We start from the raw sequence: 12732 nt of genomic DNA on the forward strand, positions 1-12732 counted from the left end.
CTCCAGACTAACCTTGTCCCCTATTGTCACTGGTCCCACTAACTTCTACAGTTGGTGGCAAGCGAGTAATCATCTTATGAAGACATTTACAGTGCTTTATTAAGTAGTATAATAGCTAGACAGAGGTATTCAAACTATTGTTTTATCTAACACGTCCAAGCTGGAATGCATGATTTAAGATATTTTTTGTGATTGTCAAGAACTATGGGTTTACAAGAAGACTATAGTAGCTATAGTTAACTGTCAAAATAGGATAATTCACTTTCATGTTTGACTAAATAATGGTTTTAGCCGCCCAAAAAAATAGGATGTTTTGGGTGAGGTGACAATGTAGAATGTGCTCTTTCTACCTCTACCCTTTTTTTTTTTAATCATTGGCTGTCAGGTCTCTTTGCTGATGCCACGTTTGACTTAGGCTGAGCTCACTCAAGCTCACATTCAATCAAAAAATTGTCTGTTGCACACTGATCAGACAAAGTCTCATTATAGATTAGTATATAACAGACATTTTACAAAAATCCACACCCCAAAATCTTAACCGGCCAATGGCCAACAGCCATGTCACGTTTTTCATTTTTATTATATCAAATCAAATTTTATTTGTCACATACACATGGTTAGCAGATGTTAATGCGAGTGTAGCGAAATGCTTGTGCTTCTAGTTCCGACAATGCAGTAATAACCAACATGTAATCTAACTAAAAATTCCAAAACTAATTTCTTATACACAGTAAGGGGATAAAGAATGTGTACATAAATATGAGTGATGGTGCAGAGCAGCATAGGCAAGATACAGTAGATGGTATCGAGTACAGTATATACATATGAGATGAGTATGTAAACAAAGTGGCATAGTTAAAGTGGCTAGTGATACATGTATTACATAAATGCAGTAGATGATATAGAGTACAGTATATACGTATACATATGAGATGAATAATGTAGGGTATGTAAACATTATATTAGGTAGCATTGTTTTAAAGTGGCTAGTGATATATTTTACATTTCCCATCAATTCCCATTATTAAAGTGGCTGGAGTTGAGTCAGTGTGTTGGCAGCAGCCACTCAATGTTAGTGGTGGCTGTTTAACAGTCTGATGGCCTTGAGATAGAAGCTGTTTTTCAGTCTCTCGGTCCCAGCTTTGATGCACCTGTACTGACCTCGCCTTCTGGATGATAGCGGGGTGAACAGGCAGTGGCTCAGGTGGTTGTCCTTGATCTTTATGGCCTTCCTGTAACATCGGGTGGTGTAGGTATCCTGGAGGGCAGGTAGTTTGCCCCCGGTGATGCGTTGTGCAGACCTCAATACCCTCTGGAGAGCCTTACGGTTGTGGGCGGAGCAGTTGCCGTACAGGCGGTGATACAGCCCGCCAGGATGCCCTCGATTGTGCATCTGTAGAAGTTTGAGTGCTTTTGGTGACACGCCGAATTTCTTCAGCCTCCTGAGGTTGAAGAGGCGCTGCTGCGCCTTCTTCACGATGCTGTCTGTGTGGGTGGACCAATTCAGTTTGTCTGTGATGTGTATGCCGAGGAACTTAACTTACTACCCTCTCCACTACTGTTCCATCGATGTGGATAGGGGGGTGTTCCCTCTGCTGTTTCCTGAAGTCCACAATTATCCCCTTAGTTTTGTTGACGTTGAGTATGAGGTTATTGTCCTGACACCACACTCCGAGGGCCCTCACCTCCTCACTGTAGGCTGTCTCGTTGTTGTTGGTAATCAAGCCTACCACTGTTGTGTCGTCCGCAAACTTGATGATTGAGTTGGAGGCGTGCATGGCCGCGCAGTCGTGGGTGAACAGGGAGTACAGGAGAGGGCTCAGAACGCACCCTTGTGGGGCCCCAGTGTTGAGGATCAGCGGGGTGATGTTGTTGCCTACCCTCACCACCTGGGGGCGTTCCGTCAGGAAGTCCAGTACCCAGTTGCACAGGGAGGGGTCGAGACCCAGGGTCTCGAGCTTGATGACGAGCTTGGAGGGCACTATGGTGTTAAATGCCGAGCTGTAGTCGATGAACAGCATTCTCACATAGGTATTCCTCTTGAACAGATGGGTTAGGGCAGTGTGGTTGAGATTGCATCGTCTGTGGACCTATTTGGGCGGTAAGCAAATTGGAGTGGGTCTAGTGTGTCAGGTAGGGTGGAGGTGATATGGTCCTTGACTAGTCTCTCAAAGCACTTCATGATGACGGAAGTGAGTGCTACGGGGCGATAGTCGTTTAGCCCAGTTACCTTAGCTTTCTTGGGAACAGGAACAATGGTGGCCCTCTTGAAGCATGTGGGAACAGCAGACTGCGATAGGGATTGATTGAATATGTCCGTAAACACACCAGCCAGCTGGTCCGCGCATGCTCTGAGGGCGCAGCTGGGGATGCCGTCTGGGCCTGCAGCCTTGCGAGGGTTAACAAGTTTAAATGTTTTACTCACCTCGGCTGCAGTGAGGAGAGGCCGCATGTTTTGGTTGCAGGCTGTGTCAGTGGCACTGTATTGTCCTCAAAGCGAGCAAAAAAGTTATTTAGTCTGCCTGGGAGCAAGACATCCTGGTCCGTGATGGGGCTGGTTTTCTTTTTGTAATCCGTGATTGACTGTAGACCCTGCCACATAACTCTTGTGTCTGAGCCATTGAATTGAGATTCTACTTTGTCTCTATACTGACGCTTAGCTTGTTTGATTGCCTTGGAGGGAATAGCTACACTGTTTGTATTCAGTCATATTTCCGGTCACCTTGCCCTGATTAAATGCAGTGGTTCGCTTTCAGTTTCACGCAAATTCTGCCATCACTCCACGGTTTCTGGTTTGGGAATGTTTTAATCGTTGCTATGGGAACGACATCTTCAACGCACGTTATAATGAACTCTCACACCGAATCAGCGTATTCGTCAATGTTGTTGTCTGACGCAATACGAAACATATCCCAGTCCAGTTAAGGCGATGGACTTGAAATCCATTAGGATCTTCCTGCGCAGGTTTGAACTCTGCCGACAATGAAAAATACATTGTTTGACCCCTCCTGAGGTGGAAGTTTAGTTCTGTTTCTCATACCAATCACATCCTCTCAGATCTCCACAAGTACATAGGGATTAGTTGTCCATTTGGGATAGGACTGCAGGCCATCTATCCCACCTCACACCTTTACACACCTGGTTATCCAGCCTTCTAGCTCTATAGGCCACAGTAGCATAGGTTACAGGTTTGTAGTCAAGCCACAGATTTCAGATGAGATCCCATGATAGACTCAACAATACAACAACATGATTCTCATGAATAACCATTGAGCCATTTGCTAAGATTTCCCCCATTTTGACATGTGGACCTGTTGTCACTCTTACCCTGATGGATAGCTCCAGACACTTTTTTTTTTTTGGTCCTATCTGAGGCATTTTTAAATTCATGTCAAAATGGCCATATTCTGAAGACACTCTTGGGGATAGTGAGACGCTAGCGTCTCAAGTGGCCAATTGCCCCGGGAAATGCAGAGTGCCAAATTCAAATAAAACGCTACAAAACTCAAACATTCATTAAATCACACATGCAGGATACTCAATTAAAGCTTCACTCGTTGTGAATCCTGCCAACAAGTCAGATTTAAAAAAATCTTTTCGGTGAAAGCATGAGAAGCTATTATCTGATAGCATGCACCCACCTGAACCAGTTGTAAACAAAAGAACTAGCGTAGCAGGCGCTACACAACTCTGAAATAAAATATAAAACATGCATTACCTTTGACGAGCTTCATTATTGGCACTTCAATATGTCCCATAAACATCACAATTGGTCCTTTTTTTCGATTAATTCCGTTCATGTATACCCAAAATGTCCATTTATAAAGCAGGTTTGATCCGGAAAAAACAGCTTGCCAAAACACAACGTCACTACAAAACATTTCAAAAGTTGCCTATAAACTTTGCCAAAATATTTCAAACTACTTTTGTAATACAACTTTAGGTATTTTAAAACGTTAATAAATCAATCAAATTGTAGACGGGGCAATCTGTATTCAATAGAGCAAGTAAACAAAACATGCACCTTTTTCCCTCTTGCGTAACTCTCAACAGTGTCACGTTGTTCCAGGATGTGCTTCTTCTTTGCACCAATGATTAACTTCAACCCAATTCCAAAGACTGGTGACATCCTGTGGAAGTCGTAGGAACTGTAAAATGGTCACTATCAAATATCCCTTGGCAAAGACAACTGAGGGGACGGTCAAAGGCAAAAAAATATCAAAATTCTGAACAGTTTTTCTTTGGGGTTTTGTCTGACTATAACATAATTTATGTTATAGTCAGACATGATTGAACCAGTTTTAAATTTCAGAGTTTTCTATCCACACCTACTAATCATATGCATATAATATTTTCCTGGCATTAGTAGCAGGAAGTTGAAATTGTGCAAGCTATTTATCCAAAAGTGAAAATGCTGACCCCTATCCTTAAAAGGTTAGATGCCAAAAATGTTGTGCTTCTAAGTCAAACTGTTTTGTTATATTTCAGTCTTCTGTGAAGTCTTTAAAGTGTAATATTGGAATGCAAACTCAGAATTTAATACATTTCAACTCTATATCTGACATGGTACATGTGTCTTAATTGTTTTAAACATATACCCATGTGTGTGAGGTGTGTACTTTTTTCAAAGTAGATTTGTTTAATAAAACTACCAAGAAACTGACAGCGATTTAGCCCACTGCAGTAAATTAAAGGATTTTTAAGCCTTAAGACAATTGAGACATTTATTTTATATTTAACTTTTATTTACTTTTTACAATCGCTTACACACTAAAAGTGGTACTTGAGGCACACTCAGTGAAACCATTAACTCATGTACCTAATATTTAGACCAAGTCTGCAAAACTGAAAGCACATTATCTGCTTTACACTCAGTTTGCAATTGTAAAACAATATTTTTGCCAAACACTAAACATAGTTCTCTACATTAGACACATCATTCATAACTAACAGGTCTTGTGTTTCATTTGGAAAACACTGCCATTCAAAATGCCACACTCATTTACCGATTACCTACACCTGTGAAAACACTTATAGCTAATTTCTGCACTTAGAAATCAGAGTTTAGCACCATAAATAGGCTTCGGGTTGGCTTTCTTGATTTGGACAACAATGGAGGCCAATTTTGGAGCAAGAGAGTAAGAGGGGGACGAGGACAAAGACTCTGGTGACATAGACGAGGGGCATGCCAGGGCTGGATACTGCTACTGGGCTGCTACTTCCCCCGCTGTATAGCCAGAGAGAACATGAGGTGCTGTGGTCAGCCCCAATTAGGAGACAGGATGCACACTGTTTTTTTCTTCATAGTGACAAGCATATGTTTATCTTGTACTGTTTGTTTTGTCTGTTACTGTTCATCACGAAAATAGAATGTATTTAAATAAATCAATTGTATTTTTTCCCCCTTGCATTTCTGTTTATAGTGTAAATATAGAATATGTATACATACTGTATACATTTGTGCACATTCATGTACGTTGGCGTGTATAAGAGCTAATCATTTTGGTCTGTGTGGAGTTTTGATGCAAAAACACCATTTTGAGAAGAGTTCAAATAGTTTTGAATTAAGTGTTTGGTTTTGCAAGAGATGTCTGACATTTTGGGGTTGTGTGTGTGTGTAGAGTCTAGAGAAAAGGAACTATAGTTTCAGAAATCATATGTAAGCAATTGTCAAACTGTAACTAGGCAGTTCAGTTCAGAACAAATTCTTATTTACAATGACGGCCTACCCCGGCCAAACCCGGACGACGCTGGGCCAATTATGCGCTATCCTATGGGCGGATGTGATACAGCATGGATTTAAACCAGGGACTGAAGTGACAGCTCTTGCGCTGAGATGCAGTGCCTTAGACGGCTGCCAAACTCGGGAGCCCAAGACATGGATTGTGTAAGTGTGCCATTCAGAGGGTGAATGTGCAAGACAAAAGATTTCAGGGCTTTTGAACAAGGTATGGTTGTACAGTAGGTGCTAGGCTCACCAGTTTGAGTGTGTCAAGAACTGCAACACTGCTGGGTTTTTCAAACTCAACAGGTTCCTGTGTGTATTAAGAATGGTCCACAACCCAAAGGACATCCAGCCAACTTGACACTTGTGGGATGCATTGGAATTAACAGGGGCCAGCGTCCCTGTGGAGTGCTTTCAACACCTTGTAGAGTCCATGCCTCAATGAATTCAGGTCGTTCTGAGGGCAAAAGGGGTGCAACTCAATATTAGAAAGGTGTTCCAAATGATTTGTACACTCAGTGTACACGTAATTTACCTGAATGTTTTTTAATAAAACAAGCACAGGTTTATTGACTCTTGTTACTATTGTACCATAATAGAGTACCACAGAATGAGTCATAATACCCATTAAAAACTAGGGAACTGGTTCCAATTGTTTTTACACCATTTATTTTTCCCATAGAGGATTTTAGAAACACTTAAAACAAGGGCTGTGTTTCTTGTGGGCTTACCCTGGCGTGATGTTTTGATAACCTTGTAGTACAAGGTGACTTTCAATATATTTGCCTGTATTTATCCCCACAAAATGAAATGCTAATTATCTGCTAATGCCATGAGGATCTGGACGAGACTGCTGAATCGAGGCAAAGGTAAGAATCTCTGGATGAACTAATGCACTTTTCTAAATGTACTGTAGTAATAAAACTGCAAAATTAATTTAAATAGTCAAGTTTTAAATTGACACAATACCTGTTAGCAAAGATGGAGCTTGAGATGACGTGCAGGAGCTTGCAGGGATTTTCTAGTTTTGTATAATGTCTACTTTGATGGTAATTAGAGTAATTTGAGCTGAATATATTGATAAGTAATCTTGTCCAAGAGATTTACATGGTTATCAAAATGTCACGCCAGGGTAAGCAAACACAAAACACGGCCCTTAGTTTAAGTGTTTCTAAAAATCCATTATGGGAAAAATGAATTTTGGACGAACAACTAGAACCATTTTCCTGTTTGACAGCTAGGTTTTATGGGTATAATGACACCTCCACTGTAATCTACTTTAGCACCGACTGTGGCGGGTAGCATTTTCGCTTATATACAACGACAAGAATTTCTGCCAATGTTCTTTATTGTCCCTTAAGTTCAAGTACAGTACCCGTCAAAAGTTTGGATACACCGACTCATTCAAGTTACATTGTAGAGTAATAGTGAAGGGAAAGGGGGATACCTAGTCAGTTGTACAACTGAATACCTTCAATTGAAATGTGTCTCAGCATTTAGCCCAACCCCTCTGAATCAGAGGTGCGGGGGGCTGCCATAATCGACATCCATGTCTTCGGCGCCCGGGGAACACTGGGTTAACTGCCTTGCTCAGGATGACAGATTTTTACCTTGTTAGCTCAGGGATTCGATCCAGCGACCTTTCAGTTACTGGCCCAATGCTCTAAGACATCAGAACTATGAAATAACACATATGGAACCATGTGTTAACCAAAAGTGTTGAACAAATTAAAATATATTTTCTATTTGAGATTCTTCAAAGTATCTACCCTTTGCCTTGACAGCAGCTTTGCACACTCAGATGTAGTCTCCCCTGAACAGTTGATGTCACGTGAAATAAATACAAATACATTTCACCTTTATTTAACCAGGTAAGTTAGTTGAGAACAAGTTTTTATTTGCAACTGCGACCTGGCCAAGATAAAGCAAAGCAGTTTGACACATGGAGTAAACAAACACAATCAATAATACAGTAGAAAAATCTATATAAAGCATGTGGAAATGAGGTAGGATAAGAGAGGTAAAGGCAATACGTAGGCCATGGTGGCAAAGTAAATACAATTTAGCAATTAAACACTTGAATTGTGGATGTGCAGAAGATGAATGTGCAAGTTGAGATACTGGGGTGCAAAGGAGCAAGACACATACAGTATGAGGATGAGGTAGATTGGATGCATTATTTACAGATGAGCTATGTACAGGTGCAGTGATCTGTGAGCTTCTCTGACAGCTGGTGCTTAAAGCTAGTGAGGGAGGTAGGAGTCTCCAGCTTCAGAGATTTTTGCAGTTCGTTCCAGTCATTGGCAGCAGAACACTGGAAGGAGAGGCAACCAAAGGAAGAATTGGCTTTGGGGGTGACCAGTGAGATTCTCCTGTTGGAGCGTGTGCTATGGGTGGGTGCTGCTATGGTGACCAGTGAGCTGAGATAAGGTGGGCTTTACCTAGCAGAGACTTGTAGATGACCTGGAGCCAGTGGGTTTGGCGACGATTATGAAGCGAGGGCCAGCCAACGAGAGCATATAGGTTGCAGTGGTGGGTAGTAAATGGGGCTTTTGGATTGGAGATGCTTAATGTGAGTCTGGAAGGAGAGTTTACAGTCTAACCTGACATCTAGGTATTTGTAGTCCACATAATCTAAGTCAGAACCGTCCAGAGTAGTGATGCTGAACGGGCGGACAGGTGCGGGCAGCGATCGGTTGAAGAGCATGCATTTAGTTTTACTTTCATTTAAGAGCAGTTGGAGGCCACGGAAGGAGAGTTGTATGGCATTGAAGCTCATCTGGAGGTTAGTTAGTGTCCAAAGTGTCCAAAGAAGGGTCAGAGGTATACAGGTATACTATGATATATTTATACAGGTATACTATGACCAATAAGCATACTAAATACTCAATTCATGTCACAGTACAGTTAGTGCGAGTATTCGAACACAGCTAAGGCCAAATCAGGAAGTGCAGTCACCTTTTAATCCTGAATGACAATTGTCTTGCCTCATAGAGCTAGATAAATCTTCTTAGGGCTGATCGATATGACAACAGCCAGTGAAAGTACAGGGCGCCAAATTCAAAAGAACAGAAATCTCATAATTAAAATTCCTCAGACATACAAGTATTTCACACCATTTTAAAGATACACTTCTTGTTAATCCCACCACGGTGCCCGATTTCAAATAGGCTTTACGGCAAAAGCAACAAACAATTATGTTAGGTCAGAGCCAAGTCACAGAAAAACAGTCATTTTTCCAGCCAAAGAGGAGAAAATCTGAAAGTGATTAATTCTCTATAACCTTTGCTCTTCATCAGATGACACTCATAGGACTTCATGTTACACAATACATGTATGTTTTGTTCGATAAAGTTCATAATTATCAAAAGAATCTCAGTATACTTTGGAGCTTTGTTCCAAAAACATCCGGTGATTTTGCAGAGAGCCACATCAATTTACAGAAATACTCATAATAAATGTTGATGAAAATAAAATTTATGCACAGAATTAAAGATATATATATCTGCTTAATGCAACCGCTGTGTCAGATTTGAAAAAACCTTTACGGAAAAAGCAAACCATGCAATAATCTGAGTATGGCGCTCAGAGCCCAAACAAGCCAAAAAGATATCCGCCATATTGTACAGTCAACAGAAGTCAGAAAACATAAATATTCACTTACCTTTGATCTTCATCAGGATGCACTCCCAGGAATCCCAGTTCCACAATAAATGTTTGTTTTGTTCGATAATGTCCATTTATGTCCAAATAGCTACTTTTGTCAGCGAGTTTTGTAAACAAATCCAATCTCACGAAGCGTGTTCACTAGGAGCAGACGAAATGTCAAAGTTCCGTTACAGTCCGTAGAAACATGTCAAACGATGTATAGAATCAATCTTTAGGATGTTGTTAAAATAAATCTTCAATAATGTTCCAACTGGAGAATTCCTTTGTCTGTAGAATTGCGATGGAACAGAGCTCGCCCTCATGTGAACGAGCGTCACAAGCTCAAGGCATTCTGCCAGACCTCTGACTCATTCCCCTCTCATTCGCCCTCACTTCATAGTAGAAGTATCAAACAGGTTCTAAAGACTGTTGGCATCTAGTGGAAGCCTGTTGACATCTAGGAAGTGCAACATGACCAATATCCCACTGGGTCTTCAATAGGGAATGAGTTGAAAAATGACCAACCTCAGATTTCCCACTTTCTGGTAGGATTTTTCTCAGGTTTTTGCCTGCCATATGTGTTCTGTTATCCATAAACGTCGAACAAGGCTTGAACCCAAGATTGAACCCATGTGCTTCAGTTTACAAAAACAGATGACTTTGCACATCTATTTCCTTCTTAAAATGTCTACATTCTGGAAAGTAGAGTTGTGCAAAAGCTAATTTCACAACTAAATATACTCATCAGAGAATTTGGGGATTAACTTCAGAGCGCATGCATTTCAAGTATTAGCTCTACCGTAGAGGCACATCCCCTTACTATATAATTAGCAGTGTTGCCATTTTGAGAAAACTTTTTTTTTCTTCAAAGTCATCCAGTGAAAGTACCATCCCATGGTACCAGCTATCTTTCAGTAAGGCACAGATGGGATTTGAACCCATGATCTTCGGTTTACAAGACCGACGCCTTACCGCTTGGCCACTATGCCACTCAATGCTGAAATATATTTATCAACATTCTGGAAAGTAGTAGTTGTGTAATGTGAATTTGGCATACAAATAACATCTCTGTTTCCTGTGAGAATTTCAACATTCTGGAAAGTAGAAGTTGAGTAATGTGAATTTGGCACACAAATACTCAGTGGAGAACATACAAGCAAGTATGGACAGTCATTAACCCATGAACTTCGGTTTTTGAAAATGATGCAATACAAGTTGGCAATGTGCCACTTCTGTTCCATAAATGTAAGAACAGGGATTGAACACATGTTCTTCAGATTACAAGAGCAAATTATTTACATCTCTGTTTCCTGTTGAGAATTTCAACATCCTGGAAAGTAGGAGATGGGCCATTGAAAATATTTCAGTGGAGAAGCTTTTGAACCCAGGAAAAGCATGCGCTCTACCACTGAGCTACATCCCCTTTCTCTGAAAAAAAAATTTTTAAATTTCACCTATAATTAACCAGGTAAGCCAGTTGAGAACAAGTTTTCATATTCAATTGCGACCTGGCCAAAGATAAAGCAAAGCAGCGCAACACAAACAACAACACAGAGTTACAGATGGAATAAACAAGCGTACAGTCAATAACACAATAGAAGAAAAAAAGAAAGTCTATATACAGTGCGTGCAAATGGAGGTAAGGCAATAAATAGGCCATAGTAGCAAAGTATTTACAATTTAGCAAATTAACACTGGAGTGATAGATGAGCAGATGATGATGTGCAAGTAGAAATACTGGTGTGCAAAGAGCAGAAAGTATATTCAAACAATATGGGGATGAGGTAGGTAGATTGGGTGGGCTATTTACAGATGGGCTTTTACAGCTGCAGCGATCAGTTAGCTGCTCAGATAGCCGATGTTTAAAGTTAGCGGTGTTGCCAACACCTCAGTAAGGAAAGTAGCTATTGGCTGTGAGGAATAACATACAAAAGTGAGTAAAATAAATTCAGCGAAGATGGAAGAGACCAAAAGTGAGTAAAATAAAAATGTCTGCAAGTATTCAGAGGGGTCTGAATACTTCAATGAAGCGACTATGTCGCTAAGTTGGCAACACTGAAAGTTAGTGAGGGAAATGTCTCCAGCTTCAGCGATTTTTGCAATTCGTTCCAGTCATTGTCAGCAGAGAACTTGAAGGAAAGCGGAAAAAGGAGGTGTTGGATTTGGGGATGACCAGTGAGATATACCTGCTGGAGCGCTTGCTACGGGTGGGTGTTGTTATCGTGACCAGTGATTTGAGATAAGGCGCAGCTTTACCTAGCATAGACTAAAAAGATGACCTGGAACCAGTGGGTCTGGCGATGAATATGTAGCGAGGGCCAGCCGACTAGAGCATACAGGTCGTAGTGGCCATATCAATACAATTGACCCTTTCTTTACACTGTTCTAATGAAAGTACATTTCCATAATATCATCTAGCTTCCATAAACGTTGAACAAGGCTTGAACCCAGGATTGAACCCATGTGCTTCAGTTTACAAAAACAGATGACTTTGCACATCTATTTCCTTCTTAAAATGTCTACATTCTGGAAAGTAGAGTTGTGCAAAAGCTAATTTCACAACTAAATATACTCATCAGAGAATTTGGGGATTAACTTCAGAGCGCATGCATTTCAAGTATTAGCTCTACCGTAGAGGCACATCCCCTTACTATATAAAAGCAGTGTTGCCATTTTGAGAAAACGTTTTTTTTTTCTCAGAGTCACAGTGTGTACCATTGTACCAGCTATCTTTCAGTAAGGCACAGATGGGATTTGAACCCATGATTATTTTCATTTTATTCAACATGCGATTTTCAAAAAGTTGTGTAAATTAACATCTCTGTTTCCTGTGAAATTTCAACATTCTGGAAAGTAAAGTACCAGTCCCATGGTACCAAATCTTTCAGTGGAGAACAGATGGGATGGACAGTCATTAACCCATGAACTTCGGTTTTTGAAAATGATGCAATACAAGTTGGCAACCGTGCCACTTCTGTTCCATAAATGTAAGAACAGGGATTGAACACATGTTCTTCAGATTACAAGAGCAAATTATTTAGCACATCTCTGTTTCCTGTTGAGAATTTCAACATCCTGGAAAGTAGGAGATGGGCCATTGAAAATATTTTAGTGGAGAAGCTGGGGTTTGAACCCAGGACCTCATACATGCAAAGCATGCGCTCTACCACTGAGCTACATCCCCTTTCTCTGAAAGAAAAAATTCTAATTTTTTTACATTTCACCTATAATTAACCAGGTAAGCCAGTTGAGAACAAGTTTTCATATTCAATTGCGACCTGGCCAAGATAAAGCAAAGCAGCGCAACACAAACAACAACACAGAGTTACAGATGGAATAAACAAGCGTACAGTCAATAA

At 40.7% G+C, this 12732-nt stretch overlaps 2 non-coding genes across 2 annotated transcripts; both read right to left on the reverse strand.

Annotated features, from left to right (window-relative positions):
* Positions 1-10290: 10290 nt before the first annotated feature.
* Positions 10291-10362, reverse strand: trnat-ugu (transfer RNA threonine (anticodon UGU)). Its single transcript has one exon. It is a non-coding gene; the product is annotated as a tRNA-Thr (tRNA).
* Positions 10363-12485: 2123 nt separating this feature from the next.
* trnaa-ugc (transfer RNA alanine (anticodon UGC)) lies at positions 12486-12557 on the reverse strand. Its single transcript has one exon. It is a non-coding gene; the product is annotated as a tRNA-Ala (tRNA).
* Between the last annotated feature and the right edge of the window lie 175 nt (positions 12558-12732).

This window comes from Oncorhynchus masou, chromosome 28, assembly GCF_036934945.1.
Source record: "Oncorhynchus masou masou isolate Uvic2021 chromosome 28, UVic_Omas_1.1, whole genome shotgun sequence".
NCBI lineage: Eukaryota > Metazoa > Chordata > Actinopteri > Salmoniformes > Salmonidae > Oncorhynchus > Oncorhynchus masou.